The 7,047-nt window shown below is 37.1% G+C and overlaps 1 long non-coding RNA gene across 1 annotated transcript; it reads right to left on the bottom strand.

Moving 5' to 3' along the window:
- Window positions 1–3,285: 3,285 nt before the first annotated feature.
- Window positions 3,286–6,556, bottom strand: LOC104218022 (uncharacterized). Its single transcript, XR_708890.1, has 3 exons — window positions 6,485–6,556; window positions 4,104–4,164; window positions 3,286–3,716 (listed from the first exon to the last, which is right to left on the bottom strand). It is a non-coding gene; the product is annotated as an uncharacterized lncRNA (long non-coding RNA).
- Window positions 6,557–7,047: the final 491 nt, after the last annotated feature.

Consider the following 7,047-nt stretch of genomic DNA (forward strand, 5'->3'; position numbering starts at 1 on the left):
CCCCTCATAGGTATCAAGGATAGCTCCACCTGTACATAAAACTGGCCTCCCTAGAATTGGAGGCACCTCCTTGTTTACCTCCATATCCACCACAATAAAGTCTACGGGAACATAAATTTGTCCACCCGTACTAGAATATCCTCAATGATTCCCTCAGGTAAAATGGTGGTATGATCAACCAGTTGTAGGGATACTGGTATTGATTTGATCACTCCAAGCTCACCTTCCAGTTTTCTGAATACAGACAGGGGCATTAGATTTATAGACGCACTATAATCTTAGAGAGCCTTGTCGAATTTCTCACTCCCCAATGAGCATGGTATGGTGAAGCTTCCTTGGTCCCCACACTTTTGGGGAATTTTATTTTTCAATATGGCATTGCAATGGGCATTCAGCTTGACCACTATTGTCTCCTCTAATTTTCTCTTGCTGGACAGGATTCCTTCAAGAACTTTGCATATGGAGACATCTGAGTGAGTACCTCTGTGAAGGGAATTTCACATAAAGCTGCTTGAGCATCTCCAAGAATCGCCCAAATCATTTGTCATATTTTTCCAGCATCATCTTTTGAGGGAATGGTAGACCTGGCATATGTCTACTTTCTCCAATCTTATTTTGTACCACACTACTCTAGCCTTTCTGCTCTTCCCTTTTTTTCTTTTCCAGTGTCTTGGCCTGCTTGTTCACTACCTCGGGTCTTGCTTTCACCACTGGGTCAGCCAATGTTTTGCCACTTCTCAGTGATACAACTTTGATTGTTTCCTTTGTCTTCTTTTTAGTGTCAGAGGGTAAAGTCTTAGGAGCCCTCTCAGATAGTAAATTTGCAATCTGTCCAAATTTTCATTCTAAATTCCGAATGGTCGTGCCCTGCTCTCGGATGGTTGTGCCCTGATTCTCAAATTTTTCATCTGCTTTGTTGATGAATGCTTTCATAATATCTTCCAAACTAGATTGATTTAACTATTGTGGCTGGTATTGCTGCCTCTGCTGGTTCTGAAAACTTGGTGGTCCTTGACCCTGGAGTCTGAGATTATTTTGTTGCCATAAGTTCAAGCTCCCACTAGGTAAACTTTATAAAAACCTAGATTTCTTTTACCCATGGCATTATTGTTGTTTCGACCTTGATATTTTGCTCTAATAAGGTTCCCCACAACGTTTACTTCCTCAGTTGTTGCTTGAAACTCATGAGTAGGGTGTGCCATTCCACAAAAGTCACGTTCTGCTTGTGGCTCACTCTGTACCTTGTCCAATGTTAGCTTTCTTATCTCCTTGGCCATGGTGTCTAGTTGGGCTTGCATGGATGTCTTAGCATCCACCTAGAGAACCCCAACTGATTTTCTTCTGTCATTACTCTGAGTCAGCTACTGATTAGCATCTTTAGATAATTCATCAAGGATTAAGACAACCTTATCCGATGTTTTCTTCATTAGTAGATCTCCAAATGTAGTAGTTAGAGTTCGTCGCGAGGACAGTGTAGTCCATCCCAAAAATCCTGGAGTTGCATCCACAAATCAATTCCATTATGCTGATACTTTCTGACTATCTCCTTGAATATTTCCCAAGCTTCGAAACCCATTTCTGTCTCCTTCTGGCAGAAATTGTGGATTTCCCTTCTGAACTTCCCTGTTTTTGTAGTTGAGAAGTACTTGTCAAGAAACTTCTTGGTCATATCTTCCCATGTCCTGATCGAACCTATGGGTAAGCTACGAAGCCATTGCTTCGCATCATCTTTCAATGAAAAGGGGATTAGCCTTAAGTATACTGCATCCTTTGATACTCTATTGTATTAGAAGCTTCATAATTTCTTCAAAGTCCATCAAGTGAGTGTTAGGATCTTTGTTCACATTCCCTCTAAAAATGCAGTTGTTTTGGATAGTTTGAAGCAAGCCTTGCTTCAATTCGAAGTTATTTGCTGCTATGGGTGGAGGTCTGACACTTGGTAGTCCTTGATTATAGACTGGCCTAGCATAATCACTCAATGATCTTCCAAGCTTGGGTGCTGAATTCTCGAACTGGTCTTCAACCAAGGGGTCGATTTAGATTGAATCTTCGACCCCGATCATCGTTGATGGTCTCATCAGCAATTCTCCGTGAAGCTTCTTATTGTGCTGCCTATCTTGCAGCTACGTCTACTCCATCATTCTCTTTGTTTACAATGGTATCTTGAGTCAAAGTTTGACCCAAGAAATTTTCTGCTAATTCTCTTACTTTTCTCAGTTGTCGCAGGTGTTTCTCCAACTCTGGTTCGTAGGGTATCACTTCCTTAGAAGAGCATCGAGCCATACACAAGACAAAACAAACATGTATGCCGAACACAAGTAAGAAAATGTGAATACACTAAAGTAAAAATTGGTTCCTGAATTAGTACTAAAATCTATTTTAAAACTATTGATTGCCAATCCCTGGCAACGGCGCCAAACTTTGACGAGCTCAAAACATAATATAAAAGTATTGTTTGCTAATCAAAGATAGTATAGATTAATTAGTGTCTCCATAGTGATTGGATTTAAACAGTTTTTGAATAATCTCCAGTTGATTACTAATCCGGGAAGACTAACACTTGATTTGATGACTATTACTATGATTAACTACTAAAAATTAAGCAAATAATAATTTATCACAAAAGACAGTAGATGAGCAACGAATAAATATCAATGAGAGGGATAAGGGTACTTGACCAAATAGATGCAAAATAACTAACTCGGGATCCAATTCTTGAGTTAATTCACTCTATAATACGGTTGATTTCACGAATTCAGTCGATAATAAGATTACACTTGAAGTTAATGTTCCTCTTTCGATTAAATGTTAATTTCAGTAATTAATCTAATTTAAGCATCGTAAACAATTGCAACAATAAAAGGATGGTTATGATCTAAAGGGTAACTTCAAACGAATATTTCCCTATTTTCTAGTTCGATTAACAATTCAAGAGTCTCTTTCGAATACCTATTTGAATCACGAATTTGAACTAGAGCGTAAGATGTGAAGAAATTCAATATCAAACTCCTTTATCGATTAAAAATAATAATAAATAACTCCACAATACAAATTAAAGCTCCATCTATTATCTAACAATTATCATGAATCGAACCCTAATCAAGTTGTCGATACATCGTATCTGTCAACACCATAATGGAAATTACTCCATAGCAATGAAGTATGTCATCACAATAAGGTTCAGAAACAAAAAAAAATATCAATTCTAATGATTCAATACAAACTCCCGTATTGCACCAAATTGCAGGTTAAAATATTGATGAATTTTATAGTCTTCTTGCCTTGGTTGGTTCTCCAATATTTCGCAGGTCAAAAGTCCCTTCAAAAACGTATTTTCGGTATATTTATACCCCGTAGAAACAAGCCCGATTGAAACTATTGTTTCCAAGATGAAGTAGGAAAATACTCTATAATTACTGTACACCCGCGCCGCATCAATCACCACGCCCCGCACCGCGCTAGTGAGGAAATCCAGAGAGCTTGCCAAAGCCTGTCAGGCCCAATTTTGCATTGCCGCTCTGCGCCTCTTAGCGGCCCATGATGTGCGATTGTGCATTTTTCTCAGAGTAAATTCGTTCTTCCATTTTTTGACATCCAGGCTTGGTGCTCGACCCCCGAACGTGACCCCGACTTAATTTTTTGGGCTTCTACTCAGGCTTTAAAGCTCCACTTGTTCGATTTCACTCCAAATCACCTTAATAGCTTGGAATCGTTTCCTGCAAGGCATAAAACATGTAATAAGTATAATTCACTATAATTTAAGCTCAAACACACGTAAAATGCAGAAATTAGAGTACAATACTAAGACTAAAACATGAGTTTCTAGACTACCATCAATAGTCTAGGTAAGCCGATTACCTACAATAGTTAAGCTAGTTTAACCATAATATTTTAAAGTAGGGTTTAATATAAATACTGAAATAAAGGAGAAACAAGACCATGCGACAATAATCACAACAACCTCTCAAGACTAGGTAATACTGAGTTACGAACTCTAGTGAATACATAACATAACTCAAAATACAATACTATTCGGATAGAGATTTGACAGTACAATCAAAGGAAAAGAACTCCAAGGGACTGTGACGACCAAGCAGCTCTACCTTGATTCCTCGCGATCAAGAAGCTAACTTTGCCAGAATCTGTTATCTCCAATACCTAGATCTGTACAAAAATGTGCAGAAGTGTAGTATAAGTATACCATGGTCGGTACCTAGTAAGTATCAAGACTAGCCTCGGTGGAGTATTGACAAGGTACAAGTCAAGATACCTACTAGTCATAAAACCTGTGTAGTATATAAGTATAAAGCTAATAATGAAAACAAGAATAAATAATTGGAAACAAGGAATAAATATGTGATACAAACAGTGAAGTAATCAGAACACCGTTAAAGTACCAGTGAAACCAAATAAGGAAAACAAATGATGACCAAATAATCAAGTCGTTCTAACACAAGTCTCACAACAAAATTACTTTGAGATACCTCGCCTCATAATCACAATTCATTTGTCCCAAATCACCAATCATAAGCTTGTGGCACCTCGTGCCCACATAATAAATCACAACTACATGGATGACTTACGTGCCAATACCTCAATCTGCCCGGCATGGTCACAAGCTCACTATCACAATCCGCCCGGTGTGGTCACAGCCTCAATATCACAATCCACCCGGCGTGGACACAGGCTCAACATCACAATCCGTTTGGCGTGGTCACAAGCTCAACATCACAATGAAAGCATATATACAAGAATACATGTGCGAGATCAATGAATGTCAAGTTTCATACTCCTAAACTGGTATAAGTGGCATGCTACGGTGTACGCACATGCAAGTGTACGATTACATTCCAAGTCAATAAGTAATATCAATGACATCGAGTAGCTCATTGGAAACAACACAACAAGTCACGTAAGGTGCATGACAAACAAGGAAAAATTGCACCATCACAGGAATATCATCAACATTATGCCCCCAGGCCGATACATATCATCCCTTATATAGCCACCCTTATCTCTCCATATTAACAATATCATAATAGCCACCCTTATCGCTCCGCCCAGACAATAAATCACAATAGCTACCGGTATCACTCTGCATAATATCCACCCTTATCGCTCTGCCCAGACAATAAATCGCAATAGCCACTCGTATCACTCTGCATAATAGCCACCTTTATGGCTCCGCCCATACAATAAACATAATAGGCACCCGTATCATACTGCACAATCAACAACAGTGAGATGCCACCCTGTGTTCTACATAACAACAACAGTAAAATGTCACCCTTGTGCTACGCATAACAACAAACAATCCACACATCAAATTCACATGTGCTAACGTTACAACAACACGACATATTAACGCATACCGCAAGTGCCCATAGGCCACAACCTTTCCAAAATAAAAATATCAATACCACCACAACACATAGCCCACGGCTCAACCACGATGTGTACAAGAATCTCAATAGCAACAAAGTGAAACGGGAAAAATAACTCAACAATGAACAATACTCCATTAAACAACAACTTCAACTTAAATAGGTTAATGCTTTCAGTAACTTCAACTTCAAGAAATAGCTTAAGAATAAACTCAATAATGAAGGTATTTTCATGAAATGACAACTTCGAATTTCTAGTGTATGACATAAGCTAACAATAAAAGAGATGGCACGAACTAGCAACTACGTCTAAATGTATGAGAATAACTTGACAACAAAGGGATGTCATATAATAGCAACTTCAAATAAGAATAATTTAACAATAAAAGAGGTAACGTGAAGATAAAAGGTAACAACTTCAAATAAATCATATAAGAGTAAACTTGACAAATAAGGATAAACTAACAACTTCAATTAAAGCATGTAAGAATAAATTTAACAGAGGAATGTAGAACATATAATGACAAATTCAATTTAATGCATATAAGAAGCTTAAGAGTTTAATACGGTCAATTTTCACATAGAGGTCGCGTACACACTCGTCACCTCATGTACACGTCTTCTACATAATCCAAACAGTGCAATTAAATTAAATCATACGGGGTAGTTTTCCTATATAAAGTTAGAAAAGATACTTACATTACAAAAGTTAAATCAATACTCTAAAATGACCTTTCCATGTGAAACAACCTCTAGACGGCTCGAATCTAGCCAAAATAACTTAATATCATAAATAAAAGCCATAAGAAATAATTTTGAACTATAAAGTTTCGATTTTATTGAAAACCAAAAAGTCAACCTTGGGCCCACACCTCAGAACACGACAAAACTCAAAATAATCCGAACACTCATTCCGATATGAGTCCAACCGTACCAAAATTATCTGATTCTGACATCAAATCGGCCTTCAAATCATCATTTTTGTGTTTTAGAAAGTTTTTACTAAAATCCCCAATTTCTCCAATTCAAATCATTAATCAAACACTAAAATCGAGGTTGGAATCATGAAATAATTAAAAATCGAAGAAAAAAGTATGTACCTCAATCTAATTAGTGAAAATCCTCTCCAAAATCGCTCAAAATCGAGCTCCAAAACCTTGTGAGAAAAAAATAACTAAATTCCAAAATAAGTAATAAAAATGCAGTAGCCATCTAGCCTAAAATAGGTCCTAGATAATCCCAAAATTCATGTTTTATAATCCCAACATGATCCTTGGGAGATTACACCCAAGATAGCCTCTTGAATCACCCAATTTGGACTTAAAATGAGGTAGATATGATATTTTTAAATTTTAAAAGAAATCTAAAACTTTTAGAGATATAAATGGAATTTTCATAATTAACATAAGAAAATCTTTGTTTTAGCATCTAAAACTCATTCAGAACCTCCCAGACACAAATCATATATGAATTTCAATCATAAAATGCGCTACAAATCTGCTCAAACACTCAAAATACCAAAAAGAGCTTATCTTGGCCCAATATTGACCATGGTCAAATTTCATATTTGTTACACCCCATATTTTCGTATATGAAAACACGCCATAAATAAATTAATGAGAGCCCGGAAGTGAGATGTCACATCCCGCAGTACTATATTATG

The sequence above is a fragment of the Nicotiana sylvestris genome, chromosome 8 (assembly GCF_000393655.2).
Source record: "Nicotiana sylvestris chromosome 8, ASM39365v2, whole genome shotgun sequence".
Lineage (NCBI taxonomy): Eukaryota > Viridiplantae > Streptophyta > Magnoliopsida > Solanales > Solanaceae > Nicotiana > Nicotiana sylvestris.